Source organism: Populus alba, chromosome 17 (assembly GCF_005239225.2).
Source record: "Populus alba chromosome 17, ASM523922v2, whole genome shotgun sequence".
Lineage (NCBI taxonomy): Eukaryota > Viridiplantae > Streptophyta > Magnoliopsida > Malpighiales > Salicaceae > Populus > Populus alba.
In genome coordinates this window covers 14,849,474-14,865,741 of record NC_133300.1, presented here as the reverse complement: position 1 = coordinate 14,865,741, position 16,268 = coordinate 14,849,474, and the positions used below count along the sequence as shown (strand labels likewise).

At 36.8% G+C, this 16,268-nt stretch overlaps 1 pseudogene; it reads left to right on the top strand.

The window, feature by feature from the left end:
• Positions 1-1,570: 1,570 nt before the first annotated feature.
• On the top strand, positions 1,571-9,305 carry LOC118042732 (TMV resistance protein N-like; annotated as a pseudogene).
• The last annotated feature ends 6,963 nt before the right edge of the window (positions 9,306-16,268 follow it).

The window sequence follows — 16,268 nt, the reverse complement described above, 5'->3', positions numbered from 1 at the left end:
TAGAAAGTGTCGGGAGATGAGTGGCTGGGATTCATTAATGATTAGCGGCCTTAATTTTGACATAGCGGCCTTAAGAATTTTCATTATTGGACGTAGAACCATTTTTATGAGTTTGCATTTGGTGTTCAAGCTATCGTGGCTCCATTATCCAAGAGGTTGGATTCAGTTTTGTTATACAAGCACCAGTATATTAAACATTAAAAAAAATAATAATAAGAATAAAAATAAATTAGAGTATAACTAAATTTTTTCAATTGAAGGGTTAACTGAAAAAAAATAACTTGAACAAAAAAAAATAAAAAAATAATGAGGATAAAATTGAAAAAAAATAACACACCATAAACTTGGATTGAATGGTAAGATTAAAAGTCAATAAAACTTTTATAAAAGAGTTAAAGGGAAAAAAGAAAGAAATCCAAAGAATATAGACCAAACAAAAAAAAGAAATAGATGAAAATTCAAAATCAAAGGACTAAATTAAAAAGAAATAACACTTATACAAAAGGGCAAACGGAAACAAAAATATAAATTAAGGACCAAATTAAAAACAATAAAATAAAATAAACTTGGATTGAAGGATGAAATTGAAAAAAAAATTGTCATAAAAGGGTCAACTAAAAAACTAGAAATAAAAAAAATAAGAACCAAATTGAAAAGTATAATATATTATAAATTAGAATTGAAGGACTAAATTAAAAAGAAATAAAGTTTTTATTAAAGGTTCAATGATGAAAATAAAAAATCAAAAGAAGAAGGACAAAAAAAAAACCAATATGCAATTTTTGGGGGAGCAATGAAAAGAAAAGACCTACTAACAACAAAGCTATAATTATTGAATTGTTGACGAGAGGGAAAGAGGTGATTGTAGAGTGGTTGTTGGGGCTGCTGGTATGGGTGGTGGATGTTGTGGTGGTTTGATATGGCTATTTGGGTTGGAGTGAAGGAGTGGAGCTGTTGCAACGATGACAAAGGGGCTAGTTCATTGGTTAAGGTTTCTAACAAGGTGAGGGCGATCAAGAATTGAGGTTTTTGTATTGATAGAAATGCAGAAAAACTCCAATCTTGAAAGAAAAAAATGGCATCACCAAGGGAAGTGTTATTGAAAACTATGGCGGCGGCAAATTGTGTATCTTATTTCTTACCAGTTTTTAATTGGAAACTTATAAATCTAGGGAAAATTGAAAGGTGCACCAGAGAAGTTGGAAATATCCATAAAAATCAAAGCTTACAACGACATAAGTTTTAAAGAATTTGATTATTTCAATTAGGCCTTTCTATAAAAGTAGTGTTGGTACCAATGATTTGTGTAGCAGAGTGCTTAAAGAGATTTGAATCAATATCCAAAAGTTGGATTGGGAAAGTGGTTTCATACCGTTCGGAAATTTGATTTTTCAAAAAAAAAAATAATTTTTTTATTTTTAAATTGTTTTAACGTATTTATATCAAAATTATTTTTTAAAAAATTAAAAAAATTATTTTAATATAATTAAAAAAATAAACTTTTAAAAAATAACTGGTATTATATTATCAAGCACCGTTGTTAAAAGGTTTGAGATGAGATATTGGGAAAGGGAGAAGAAGTGGTATTTGGGATCGGAGAGAAATTAAAGTTGGGTTGTTTGTGATAAAAATATTAAAGGTGGAGATTCTAAACTCAATTTAATATGAATGTTTTTTTGTTTTTCTTTAATTAGTTCCAGTTCATCGGGTGGTGGCTAAGTTTATTTAAAAAAAAAATCAATGGGAATTTATAATATTTAATGTAAGAGTTTTGTAGTTATTAGTTTGAAAATTCATTAAAAAATACTTTTCAACTGAGATGTGTGTGTCCCAACCCCTGCTCTTGACAGGAAGGTGCCTCTGCCGCCCAGTGCAACTCAAATTTCGATATCCCTTTCATTTCTCCTTTTGCTTTTTCTCCACCGAAACTCATCTTCTTTACAGTGTAAGAAAAAGATCCGTAAGAAAATCCAGGAAACTTACCGGTACGAGTTCTTGACCTAAAGTAACCGGAAAAAATTCGAAGTCATTGGAATAAAAAGAAAGAAAAGGGCTTTGGAAGTTGGTTACTAAGATACCATAAGAAGAAAAAATACTGGGCTTGGCTGGATCTTGTGCCTCTTTAGCCAACACTTACCACACGGTTTGTTTCGTCTGGATTCGTGTAATACTCGTAGACATTTGGTGAATCAGAAAGTAGAATTATACATGTTCCAGCTTGAAATTGCTAATTGGTAGATTACTATATTCAATTTCCGAATTTCTTGATCTTACCTTCTGTTTCATGTTTGACCACAGGGCAGGCCTTATACAAAATAGCTTGGAAAGCAATTGCTGAACCAAGCGAGCTAGTTGAGGCTAGAAGGATCGGTACTAATTTATCTCTATAGGGATTTTCATGGCTTCCAGCAGCGTACAAGGGATAACCTCATCTTCATCTTCTTCTCCTCCACTATATATGTATGATGTGTTCCTTAGTTTTAGAGGCAAAGACACCCGGAACAACTTTACTAGTCATCTATATTCTAATCTGAAACAGAGAGGCATCGATGTATACATGGATGATAGGGAGCTCGAGAGAGGAAAGAGCATAGAACCTGCTCTCTGGAAGGCCATCGAAGAATCAAGGTTTTCAGTCATTATATTTTCAAGAGATTACGCTTCTTCACCATGGTGCTTGGATGAACTTGTCAAGATTGTTCAGTGCATGAAAGAGATGGGCCAAACTGTTCTGCCAGTTTTTTATGATGTGGATCCCTCAGAGGTAACCGAGCGGAAACGGAAATATGAGGAAGCTTTCGTTGAGCATGAACAAAATTTCAAGGAAAACTTGGAGAAGGTCCGGAACTGGAAAGATTGTCAAATATGCCCTGTATTGTTTCCATGATGAACAAGCATGATAGTAAATGTGTATTTTTTTCATATGCATGATTTTTTATTTTTATTTTTTTATGATAATTTTGATATGAAGTGATCAAGCATTTCTAATCTTTATATAAAACTTCTTTCTATTCTTAGGTTTTTCTTTATATTTTGAAAATAAAATAAATATTAAACATAAAAATTAAAATGTATAAAAAAGTTGGAAAACAAATCTAGCATGAACAAAAAAAAAAGTTAGCTTAAAAAATTAAAAATTGTGAAGAAATGACAACAAATTCATCATAAGAAACAAAAAATTGACCAAAGTTTTTGAATATGTTGGTTTTAGCTTTTCAAAATAAAATAAAAATATTTTCCATCTTGAATTAAAAAAATCAAAACTATTTATAAATCAAAAAGACAAATTTATTTATAATTGTTTTTGTGAATATTTTTATTTTTTTATTTTGAATTAAAATTTGACAGGTGTCTTTCTTTTACTAATGGATTGTAACAATGAATTTACTCATTTTTCATTCTAAAAAAATAGACTACTTATTAGGGATAATAGGGTTTTTTTATAAGGGTCAATAGTCATTATAGAATTGATAGGGGTAGTTAGGTATTTTTATTAATGGTATAATTACTTAGTTGCCTTTAAAAGCAAAAATAAATAAATTAGCTATAGGGGCTCTTTTAAGATTTTTCACTTTTTAGGTGCAATACAATAACTTTATTTCCTTTAAAATTAAAAAATACTTACCTTGTCTTCAAGGGCTTATTCATGCTTCTTCTTTTTTTGTGAAAAAAAAAAAAAAAGTGGTTGACTTGTTTGTAGAATACACAAGCGAGTAAGTTGTTCTGTCTTATTTAAGCAGCATGAGCAATGACTTATGACACCCAAAAAAAAACCTTCATTGATGTTTTTTAATTCACCACGACATGACCTGCCTCTCTGAGTGGCATGTGTGGAGTAATTCTTTCTGGTTTGACACCAAATGACTTTTCTTTTCTTTTCTTTTCTTTTTATTCTTTGAATTCCGCACCCGACCTTCTAAACTTGTATAGTAACCCTTCAATCTGATTTTTTTTTTTTTCATATTTGGTCTATTTTCTTTCAGTTGATATTTTTTTATTTGAATTATTTTTTAGAATTGAAATTTGTTGTTAATTTTATACTTTTTAATTTTTTAATATATTATATTTGATTCTCATTCTTTTGATTACTATTTATTTTATGTGAGATTATTTTCATTTTACTTTTTTGGCGATTTCATCCTTCATTTTTTATTGTTATGCTTTTTTACCTTGGCAAGTTTTTAAAAAACTCATATATATATAATATATATATATATTATATATATATATATATATATATATATATATATATATATTATTTTTTATTTCATACTTTAATATTGAATTAAGCTTTTTGGTTGAGTCTAGATTTAGGATTTAATGGATTGAGAATTTAGGACACTAACCTAGGTTTAGGAGATTTGTCTAGGTTTTTTTTTAAAAAAAAAAAATCATTTTTTTTTCTTGTTTTATTATTCAATATTTAATTTAATTAAAGACTGAGCTCTATTAATTTTTTTATTTGTTTTCTATAAGATTTTTAAATAATTTTTAAAATAATCGGGGTTATCTTAAGTCTTTTTATTTCTCATTCTTTGTTCAATCTAGCTACTATTTTTTAAAAAATCCTTTTTAATTCAATAATTTTTTTATGTTTAGCTTTTAATATTTGGTTGATTGAAATCGGGAGCTATTTTATTTTGATATGGGTTCCATGGAGTTTTCATGGATTTGTGCTTCGGATTTGTGAGTTTCACAAGTTAACCATAGTTGCTCCAGGTCAATCTAGTGTGTTGTCATCACAATTATATTTTTAAATAAATATATCGTCGTCTAATATATTATTATCTTAATATTTTAAAAGTGTTTTTTAAAGCATGTATTGAAATTTTTACTGTCAAAATATTATTATATTCTTTAAAGATTAGAAAAAATAATCCAACCCTGGAGGCCAAAAATCTAGTTAAAGAACTACACATTAAAGTGAAGTTTTCAACAAGTGGCAACTTATCATTAGTATTTTTTAATGACATATAAGCTACATGAATTTTTTCCCATGAAAAAAATTATTTCTCAAAATACTATAGGTGGGAAAAAAAACTTTTCATCAATTGCATAGGCATCACTAACGCAAAAAAATCTTCCTTTCTTTCTTTGTTGGGTTGTGAGAAGTATATGTGATATCAGTGCATCTCAAGGTGCATGGATTGGATTTGCGTAACCACTTAAACTATGTCAGTTTGGGAAATTTTCTTCAGGCTATGCTAATATGGGAAAAAACTCAAAATACTATAATTGATTTTTTTTGTTAAAAAATAATTATAAAAATAACATTGTGGTCGACAAAAAATATGATAGAACTTCTTTTGCCTTTTGGTCTGTTAAAACCAAACTTAATGGATATTTTATTTCCTAGCTTTTGTTCTTGTATGCATGCTTCTGTAGTAACTGTGTGATTCTATAGGTAATAAGATAGCTATTGTACGAATCATTCTTAGCATCAATACAATCCTGGTTCCTTTTTCAGTTTATTCTTTCCTTTTCCTCTATGTTCTTGAAGCTATCTATTATCAGGGCCCTATTTTTCTCAAAGTTTGGTGTATTAATTTTCGGCTAACAGCAATACATTTTCGAGCTACAATATGCTAATGTTTATCTTCCCATTATCACTATCTGATTTGATTTTTGCACATTGCATGATTAATGTTTTGCACCCTCCTATGCAGGAATGAATCGGAATCAATTAAAATAATTGTTGAATACATATCGTACAAACTAAGCGTCACTCTGCCAACAATTAGCAAAAAATTAGTTGGAATAGATTCTCGTGTAGAGGTATTAAATGGCTATATAGGTGAAGAAGTAGGCAAAACAATCTTCATAGGGATTTGCGGAATGGGTGGCATAGGTAAGACAACTATTGCAAGGGTACTATACGATAGGATTCGTTGGCAATTTGAAGGCAACTGCTTCTTAGCAAATGTCAGAGAAGTTTTTGCTAAGAAAGATGGACCACACCATTTACAGGAACAACTTCTTTCTGAAATCCTAATGGAACGTGCTTCTGTATGGGATTCTTATAGAGGGATTGAGATGATAAAGCGGAGGTTACGACTTAAAAAGATTATTCTTATCCTTGACGATGTAGATGACAAAAAACAACTAGAATTCTTGGCTGCGGAGCCTAGATGGTTTGGTTCAGGGAGCAGAATGATCATAACAAGCAGAGATACAAATGTGTTAACTGGAAATGATGATACTAAAATTTATGAGGCTGAAAAATTGAATGATGATGATGCTCTTATGTTGTTTAGCCAGAAAGCTTTCAAAAATGACCAGCCTGCTGAAGATTTTGTGGAACTATCAAAGCAAGTTGTGGGTTATGCTAATGGCCTTCCACTAGCTATTGAAGTTATAGATTCGTTTTTGTATGCAAGAAGTATCCCTGAATGGAGAGGTGCAATTAATAGAATGAATGAGATTCCTGATGGCAAAATTATTGATGTGCTTCGCATTAGTTTTGATGGTCTCCATGAATCAGATAAGAAAATATTTTTAGACATTGCATGTTTCCTGATGGGGTTTAAAATTGATCGAATAACAAGGATACTTGAAAGCCGTGGATTCCATGCAGGTATTGGAATACCAGTTCTTATTGAGAGATCTCTCATAAGTGTCTCTCGGGATCAAGTCTGGATGCATAATTTATTACAGATACTGGGTAAGGAAATTGTTCGTTGTGAATCCCCTGAAGAGCCTGGAAGGCGCAGTAGATTGTGGACATACGAGGATGCCTGCCTTGCACTGATGGACAGCACAGTGAGTAACTGATAGAGAACATTATCCATAAGATTTCATGAAGTTTATTTTAATTTACGCTCCATCTCTACTTTGTATTTGTTTTTTACTTGTATTCCCTTTTTGGTTAACAGGGAAAAGAAAAAATAGAAGCCATTTTCCTGGACATGCCTGGAATAAAAGAGGCACAATGGAACATGAAAGCCTTCTCTAAAATGAGCAGACTAAGATTGCTCAAAATCGACAACGTGCAGCTTTATGAAGGACCTGAAAATCCTTCCAATAAGCTAAGATTTCTTGAATGGCATTCTTACCCTTTAAAATTCATTGCCAGCTGGTTTACAGGTAGATGAGCTTAGTTGAAACTTCACATGGATAACAGTAGGATTGAGCAATTATGGTATGGGCGTAAGGTGACATCACCTAATTTAAGGGCCTTTGTATTTTTTTTATCGTTTTCCTAGTAATATTTATGATAGTAGCATCCCATATTTTCTTCTCCCCCTGCCTGATTGCAGAGTGCAGTTAATTTGAAAATCATCAATTCTCAGCAACTCACTATACAATGACCAAGACTCCAGATTTTACTGGAATTTCCAAAATCTCGAGAGTCTGATTCTTGAAGGTTGTACAAGTTTGTCTGAGGTCCATCCATCACTGCGCACTCACAAGAAGCTTCAATTTGTGAATCTTGTGAACTGTAAAAGTATTAGGATTCTCCCAAACAATCTAGAAATGGAATCACTTAATGTTTTCACGCTTGATGGCTGCTCAAAACTTGAGAAGTTTCCAGATATAATAGGAAACATGAATGAATTGCTGGTGCTTCATTTGGATGAGACTGGTATTACAAAACTATCTTCATCGATTCATTATTTGATTGGCTTAGGTCTATTGAGCATGAACAAGTGCAAGAACCTTGAAAGCATTCCAAGTAGCATAGGTTGTTTGAAATCCCTTAAAAATTTGATCTTTCTGGCTGCTCTGAATTTAAATATATACCAGAGAATTTGGGGGAAGTTGAAAGTTTGGAGGAGTTTGATGCAAGTGGAACTTCAATAAGACAACTATCAGCATCCATTTTTATTTTAAAGAATCTTAAAGTATTATCTTTGGATGGATGTAAGAGAATAGTTGTGCTGCCTTCTTTGTCTGGTCTGTGTTCTTTAGAAGTACTGGGTTTACGCGCTTGCAATCTAAGAGAAGGGGCACTTCCTGAAGATATTGGCTGCTTATCTTCATTGAGGTCTTTAGATCTAAGCCAGAATAACTTTGTTAGCCTAACTAAAAGCATAAATCAGCTTTTTGAACTGGAAATGCTTGTCTTGGAGGATTGCACGATGCTTGAATCATTGCCTGAGGTTCCATCTAAAGTTCAAATGGTATATTTGAATGGTTGTATAAGCCTAAAAACAATTCCAGATCCGATAAAGCTAAGCAGTTCCAAAAGCTCAGAGTTCATATGTCTTAACTGCTGGAAATTGTACAATCATAATGGCCAAGACAACATGGGGTTGACCTTGCTTGAAAGATACCTCAAGGTCTTCTCTTAATCAAACCCCAACTTTTTTTTTATCTCCCTCTCCCTTTATCTATCTAACATTAAGGTTTTTCATGGTACAGGGTTTGTTCTAATCCAAGACCTGGATTTAGTATCGCCTATTCCAGGGAAATAAAATTCTTGGCTGGTTTAACCATCAAAGTGGAGGGATCTTCAATTAATGTGCAAGTGCCTAGTTGGAGCATGGGGTTTGTTGCGTGTGTTGCATTTAGTGCAAATGGTGAAAGTCCTTCTCTTTTTTGTCATTTCAAAGCCAATGGAAGAGAGAATTATCCTTTCCCGATGTCTATTAGTTGTAACTCTATCAAACTTCTATCAGATCATCTTTGGCTATTCTATCTATCTTTTGATTACCTTAAAGAGCTTAAAAAATGGAAGCATGCATCCTTTAGCAACATTGAGTTGTCATTTCATTCTTATGAGCCAGAAGTAAAGGTGAAGAATTTTGGTGTCTGTTTGCTATCTTCTGTATATATTACATCACAACCATCTGTCCATTTTATGGTTACAAGCAAAAAAGCAGCTTCTTCATATAAAGCTTCTTTAGCTTCTTCTTCATCTTACCATCAATGGAAAGCCAATGTTTTCCCTGGCATTAGAGTCGCAGACACTGGTGATGCTTTCACCTATTTAAAGTCAGATCTATCCCAGAGATTTATTATCCCATTCGAGATGGAACCAGAGAAAATAATGGCAATTAGATCAAGACTTTATGAGGCCATTGAAGAATCAGAGCTGTCAATTGTTATATTTGCCAGGGATTGTGCTTATTTACCTTGGTGCTTTGAAGAACTTGTCAAGATTGTTGAATTCATGGATGGGATGAGATCGGACACTGTGTTTCCAATTTCTTATGATGTCAAACAATCAAAGATAGATGATCAAACAGAGTTACACAATTGTCTTTGATAAGAACATCGAAAATTTAAGGGAAAACGAGGAGAAGGTGCCATGGTGGATGAATATTCTCAGTGAAGTTGAGATTTCAACTGGGTCGAGAAGGTAATAAATCTGTGCTCTTTATAACATCGGTTCCATGTATAGTTTGACTATGCGGTGGGGATGGGAAAAAGAATGTTTAGTTCAACCAAAAAGCATTAATAGTCCTTTTTATCTAATCTATTTTTTTATGACAATTTTACCTGAACCAAAGATATCTGCTTTACCAAATCTGAATATGGATAGAAATTATTTTTATTCATTTGGGTTTGGAGGGATTAATAATTTTAAAGTTTGAAAAAGTTCCCATTATGCCAAGCTATATATATACACACACAACACTTCTGACTTCTCCTTCTCACTCTTAGCGGCATGGGAGCTCCAGCTCCAGCTCCATCTCCATCTCCACCACCAGCAGCGGATCGAGCTGCTCAAGTGGCAGTGGCAGCCCCAGCTGCTCGAGCAGCGGAGGCAGCGGGGGCGAGAGCCCCAGCTGCTCCAGCAGCTGTGGCGGCTGCTCCAGCAGCAGCTCCAGCAGCGGATCCATTGGATCCAGGACTGCGACAACTTGTCTGAGCTGCAGCTGGGGTTCCAGCAGCAGCTCCGGCAGCGGATCCATTGGATCCGGGAGGGCGAGCACTTGTCTGAGCAGCTGCTGCTTGAGCAGCTGTCTGAGCAGCAGCTTGAGCAGCTGCCTGGGTTTTAGGGAAGAATCTAACTTGGTTTAGCTTGAAGATCTTCGTCAGTTTTTCATGGATCTAATTTCTTATTAGCTCTTGGTTTCTTTCCTTGTTAATTACAGTGAGCAGTGATTGCAAGACATCCTGTGATCTTCCTTCTTGTTTGCATGTTCATCAAAGTAGCCAACACGAGGGAAAAAAATAGCAAGGATTTTCATCATGCTAGGACGGATCCTTGTTTTTTCTCATGGTTTTGGTTTGGGGTAATAAGACTCACATTTTGCAATCTAGGCTATCGGTATATTTTATTTTGGCGTTTTTTTCTCGGTGTTTCTGTGACCGTAGATTCCAAGAGGTTTTTTCCAGCTACTAATTCTATAAATATAATGAAAACAGAAATGAGAAACTCGTCAGTTTTTCTATTGATGTAGAACGAGGAAGAGGAGGGAGAGAAGATATGAAGAATAGAAAGGTGACGTATAAAGGAATTGGGGGGGGGGGATTTTAAATGGATATGGGTAATATTATTTATATTAAAAAGTAATATAAAAAAAAGAGGATATAGAGTTACATCCTAATAATAAAAATCAAATATCATAACTCTTCATTCTTACAAATAAATATGTCTGTTACACAATAATAAACAGTAAGAAAAAATATTGAAAAGAAAAAAATATAGAACAAAATAGAGGAGAATTAATTAATATGATCTTCTTAAGCCAACAAACTGATAGAATTAATTTGGTAAGACAAGAAGAAGAAGAAGAATAACAGAGTGGAAAGAATTGTTTAAATGCTTGATTGATAATCTTATTCCTCTTGTTTGCTGCCTAAATAGGCCAGCAACCTTACAACTGACAAAGCACGAAAATAGCAATAAAACAGGAAATCCTAACAGATTGGCTCCTAACAGAATAGCTCTGAAGACATGGAGCACCCACTAACAGCCTTTTATTTAATTGACCGATTCTAGTGCAACAGACACCTTACTCACAATTACTGAATTAATCCTCCTGACTTGGTCCACTTCACATGTAGCTCCAGGTGTGATTCAACATGTACTCCACGTGTGATTCATATCATTCCCCCTCCCTTGGAGTGACCTTGTCCTCAAGGTCAAAATCTGGATAGGATTTGGACAGTCGCCATAAGTTCTCCCATGTTGCATCTTCATGGCCAGCACCCTTCCATTGAACCAATACTTCAGTTTTTGGTCTATACTTGCCTTTCTGAACCACCCTTCGATCCAAAATAACTTCAGGTTCTGGTAAAATGTGGACATCATCTAAAACAGGAGGTAATGACACGATAGGTAATTCGAGCGGACCAAAATGTTTCCTTAGTAAACTCACATGGAACACGTTGTGAATTTGTGCGTCCACGGGCAAGTCCAACCGATATGCCACAGTCCCTATCTTGGCCATAATTTGGAAGGGACCAAAGAATCGAGGAGACAATTTCAACGAACTCCGGAACGCAACAGATGTTTGACGATACGGCTGGAGACGTAAATAAACATAGTTCCCTATCTCAAAGGAAACCTCTCGTCTGTGACGATCAGCCTGACACTTCATCCGAACTTGGGCAGCAACCAAATTCTTTCGAAGATCACGAAGAATGTCGTCCCTTGAACGCAACATATCATCCACGTCCTGAACCTTGGCAGTACATGGTATATACGAAACCATAGAAGGCGGGGACACACCATATACAGCTTCGAAAAGAGACATTTTTGTTGAAGAATGGACTGATGTATTGTAACTGTACTCAGCCCATGGCAGCCACTCCAACCATTTTTTAGGATTATCATATGTGTAGCAGCGAAGATACTGCTCAAGGATACGATTTATTACCTCGGTCTGGCCATCCGACTGAGGATGATAGCTGGAGCTGTAACAAAGAGCAGTGTTATGCAACTGGAAAAGGGACCGCCAGAAATTGCTGAGAAACACTCGGTCACGATCACTGACAATTGAGAGAGGCATACCATGTAACCCGCACAATGTTAGCAACGAAGGCCTTGGCAACCGATAATGCTGTGTAAGGATGCTTGAGAGGCACAAAATGAGCATATTTTGATAATCGATCGACTACCACCATAATCGTATTGTGGCCTTGGGAGGACGGTAGTCCGTCGATGAAATCCATAGAAATGTCAGACCAAATACGATCCGGAATAGCAAGGGGTTGCAGCAACCCTGCTGGCTTAAGAGTGTCATACTTGCAACGTTGGCAGACCATGCAATTTCGGATGAATTCCTTCACAGCTGTGCGTAACCCTGGCCATATAAAACTTGAGCTGACCCTGTTGATGGTTTTAAGATAGCCAAAATGTCCTCCAACCGGCGAGGAGTGTGCGTCTGCTAATACTACAGGCAGTAAGGAGGAGTTTGGGCTCAAGTGGACTTTACCATTTTCCATCCAAACTCCATCTCTGAGAAAACAATTGGAGGAACCCTTCGTACTCAAGGTGGCATAGTAAGGATTAACAATTACCTCTTGTTGCAAGGAAGACCACCAGTTTGCGGAGGATAATGTGATGGCCTGAAACTGAAGCAAGGTGACACGAGATAGAGCATCCGGACCTTGATTATCTCTGCCACGTTTGTACAGTATTGTATAGTCATATCCCATAAGTTTGGGCAGCCATCTAGCTTGAGAAGGAGTAGAAATAAGTTGCTCTAGTAAGTATTTTAAGCTTTGGTGATCGGTTTTGATGACGAACGGTTTGCCCAACAAATACGGTCGCCACTTGCGCACAGCCTTCACCACTGCCAACATTTCCTTATCGTAAGTTGAGAGTGCCCTTGCCGACCCTTTCAAGGCTTCACTAAAGAACGCAATTGGTTGATCATTTTGTGACAGTATAGCTCCCAGACCTGTCCCGCTTGCATCACATTCGACAACAAAGGGCTGCTCAAAATCTGGAAGTCGCAAAACCGGAGGAGTAATAAGCGCTGTCTTCAATTTCAGAAATGCTTCCTGAGATTCAGTTGTCCACCGAAATCCATCCTTGGTTAAGAGCTGTGTCAGAGGTGCAGCAATTGAACCAAAATCACGGACGAATTTCCTGTAGTATCCTGCCAACCCGAGGAATCCGCGAACCCCTTTTGCTGAAGTCGGCACAGGCCATTGTTGGACTGAATTGATCTTATTGGGGTCTACCGCAACCCCCTCCCATGAAATTCGGTGGCCTAAGTAGTCAACCATTAAAACCCCAAATTGGCACTTGGATGCTTTGACAAACAACTGATGAGTGGTCAGGAGTTGGAGGACCACTTTAAGGTGTTGTAAATGCTCGTCCCAAGTCTTGTTGTACACCAGAATATCATCAAAAAAAACCAAGACAAACCTCCGTAAATGAGGTTGAAAAATGTCATTCATTAAGTTCTGGAATGTGGCGGGAGCGTTAGTCAAACCGAAAGGCATCACAAGGAACTCGTAATGACCGTCATGAGTGCGGAAGGCAATTTTGGAGATGTCGTCGTCACAAACCCTTATTTGATGATAGCCAGACCTCAAATCTAACTTCGAAAAATATTTTGCACCTTGCAATTCATCCAATAACTCGTCAATAACTGGAATTGGAAACTTATCTTTAATTGTGATGTCGTTGAGAGCACGATAATCCACGCAAAACCGCCACGAGCCATCAGATTTTTTTATCAACAGAACTAGTGACGAAAATGGACTCCTGCTAGGACGGATGATGCCGGATTCAAGGAATTCACTCACCAATTTTTCTATCTCATTTTTCTGATAATGGGGGTACCGATAGGGCCGCGTGCTGACCGGTGGCTGATTTGGAAGTAAAGAAATATGGTGATCATGACTTCGTATTGGCGGCAACCCGGAGGGCTCCTTGAACAAATGATCGAACTCTGTTAACAACCGCTGCAGGTCAGCTGGAATGTGCGTGGGTGGTTCCAGCGGGGCTATTGTTGACATCATATGAAGAAAAAATCTGGGGCCTGAGTGGTACAGCAACTCCTTTTCTGTCATGGGAGCTAACTCAGACCGGTGTAATCCTAGAATGGTGTGTGATTTTCCTGCATGACAGAAGGACATGCTAAGTTGTTTGTAATCTGTCTCAATCGGACCCAATGTTTCCAGCCATTGCACTCCCAAAACGGCTTGACATGCAGCAACGGGCAACACATAAAAATCAGCTCGAATTGGCAACCCCTGGATAGTGAGTAGAAGCCCCATACAGCGCCCTGTACACTCAATGATTTCTTTGTTTCCAACAGTCACCCGAAACACCTTGTCACGGATTACTGGTAACGCCAGTTTGCTGACAACCGCTTGATCGATGAAGTTATGAGTACTTCCTCCATCAATGAGGACCGTGACCTCTTTGTTTCCTACTTTTCCAATCACCCAAAAGGTTTGAGGGTGATTTGTTCCGGCCAGAGCATGGAAAGAAATTTCTGGAATGGCCTCTTCTCCATTACTCTCAATGTCCATGTCTACATCGGCTGGACAATCCTCAAAGAGTATGTCTTCCATCATGAACAACTGTGGCCTGATGCACCTGTGTCCAGGAGCGAATTTTTCATCACAATAGAAACATAACCCCTTCTCTCGTCTCTCCTTGGCTTCCTGACTGGTGATGCGCCGAATAGGACCTGAAAACTTGTTCCCAGGTGGTTGGGTGGCAGGTTGCAGTGGAGGTGGTCCCAGAAGACCCACTGTTGTTGTAGGTTGTGCCCTATGATTGTAGTTTGGCATTGCCGAACGAAAATTGGAGTTGGGCTTCTGTTGCAACAGATTCCTTTCTTCAATGAGATGGGCTACACTGATGGTTTCTGAGAGAGTCTTCGGTTGTTTGACCCGTACATCTATCCGGATGTCATCCTTTAAACCTGCAATAAAAGAACCGATTAAAAAATTCTCAGGCAGCCCGTCCACCTTATGTGAGAGTCGCTCAAAGACTTCTTGGTAGGCTATAACGCTGGTAGTTTGCTTTAGCTTAGACAAAGCTTCTGATGGATCATCGTAGTCTGTTGGGCCAAAGCGTTTAAGAATAACTTTGGTGAATTCCGCCCAATTCATCGGTCCTCTATCCTTTGTGAACCAGCGATACCACTGTAAGGCAAGCTTTTCAAGATGGAATGACGCCAATTGCACTTGCTGCGTGAGTTCGATTCCCTTGAACTCGAAATATTGTTCTGCCTTAAAAATCCACCCGGTAGGATCTTCATCACCACGATATATCGGAAAATTCAATTTGAGTTGAGTCTGATGGTGAATTCTGTCAGGTGCCTGATTTTGAATTCTGTCAAAAGCATTCGGATATCGTTCGAAACCTGGCCGTGTGATGGTGGTAGGACTGCTGCCAGACGTCTCTCCTCTTTCAAAGAAATTGCCTTCCCTGTCTCTGGAAGTATCTTGGCGGCTAAGTCGAAAAGCTTGTAGTTCAGCCATGACACCTTGCAATGTTGACGTAACCTGGGAAAAATTTTGTTTTATTTCATTCAATTCGGTTTTCATCGCATTGACGTCTTGTTTTGTCTCATCAAAGCTGGACTCGTGACAGGTTAAGATGTCGGTGACTTCAGTTCGGAATTTTGCATTTGATTTCGAAAGTGTATCCATGAATCGAAAACAAAAGCTCTAATACCACTGATAGAATTAATTTGGTAAGACAAGAAGAAGAAGAAGAATAACAGAGTGGAAAGAATTGTTTAAATGCTTGATTGATAATCTTATTCCTCTTGTTTGCTGCCTAAATAGGCCAGCAACCTTACAACTGACAAAGCACGAAAATAGCAATAAAACAGGAAATCCTAACAGATTGGCTCCTAACAGAATAGCTCTGAAGACATGGAGCACCCACTAACAGCCTTTTATTTAATTGACCGATTCTAGTGCAACAGACACCTTACTCACAATTACTGAATTAATCCTCCTGACTTGGTCCACTTCACATGTAGCTCCAGGTGTGATTCAACATGTACTCCACGTGTGATTCATATCACAAACCTAAAATTAATTAATATATACATGGTTGTTTCTATTTCACAAGGTAGAAGAAGAAAGAAGCGTAAGCATCAAAGTGAATCTCAATATAAGCAAGGTAAAGAGAAATCCATGGAAAAGGAAAACATTGTTTTAAGAAGAAAAGGAACAATCACCATGAGGTTCCTCTGGTCCACAAAGGGAAAAGATTTAGTGGGAAGAACTCGAGGGGATAACAAGTAATGCCAATTTTTTTGTAAAGTAGTGCAAGCATAACCCCACTCTTCAATTTCCTGACATATAAAATTGATGATGCCATGGAATGAATCGACTCTGAGACTCTGTGAGTCAGAAGACAATTTCTCTAACTGTAACTTATGAAAATCATT